Consider the following 535-nt stretch of genomic DNA (forward strand, 5'->3'; position numbering starts at 1 on the left):
ATTCAAATCCAGTTCTCAAGCAGACTCTACCTCTTGATGGCGCAGTGGCAAGGTCACATTGCAAAGGGACATGTGTGACGGAGGTATGGTCGTGACCATCTCTGGAAGCACAACGTGCTGTAAGGCAAATTCGAGGAAGCACAACGAGGTTCATTCAGAATGAAAGCAGGGTGTGAAGAGGCAGGCAGCAGGAACGCAGCCCTGACGAGCGGGTGCAGATCAAACCCTCCTTTTCACAACCTCCACTCGCCGATTTACTCCAGTTCTGTGAGTAGGACGTGGCTAAGTCCCTCTCTCATGTACCAGTTGACAGAGACTGAAAACTGATTCTCTCATTGCTCTTCAGTTATATCTTTTTCTGGATAAATATTCTCAGGTCTTTGGATTTTTCATTTATAGGTCTTGTGTCCATCTGGTCTTCTCCTCAGAAGATTAATATCCTTGCTTTGGACACGATTCTCCTATTAACGTAGCTCAGTGTTATATTCAGTTAGGAATCAGTCACCACATAATATTGGCTCCTGTCAAAGTGTCC

This window comes from Galeopterus variegatus, unplaced genomic scaffold, assembly GCF_000696425.1.
Source record: "Galeopterus variegatus unplaced genomic scaffold, G_variegatus-3.0.2 Scaffold6131, whole genome shotgun sequence".
NCBI classification, from domain to species: Eukaryota; Metazoa; Chordata; class Mammalia; order Dermoptera; family Cynocephalidae; genus Galeopterus; species Galeopterus variegatus.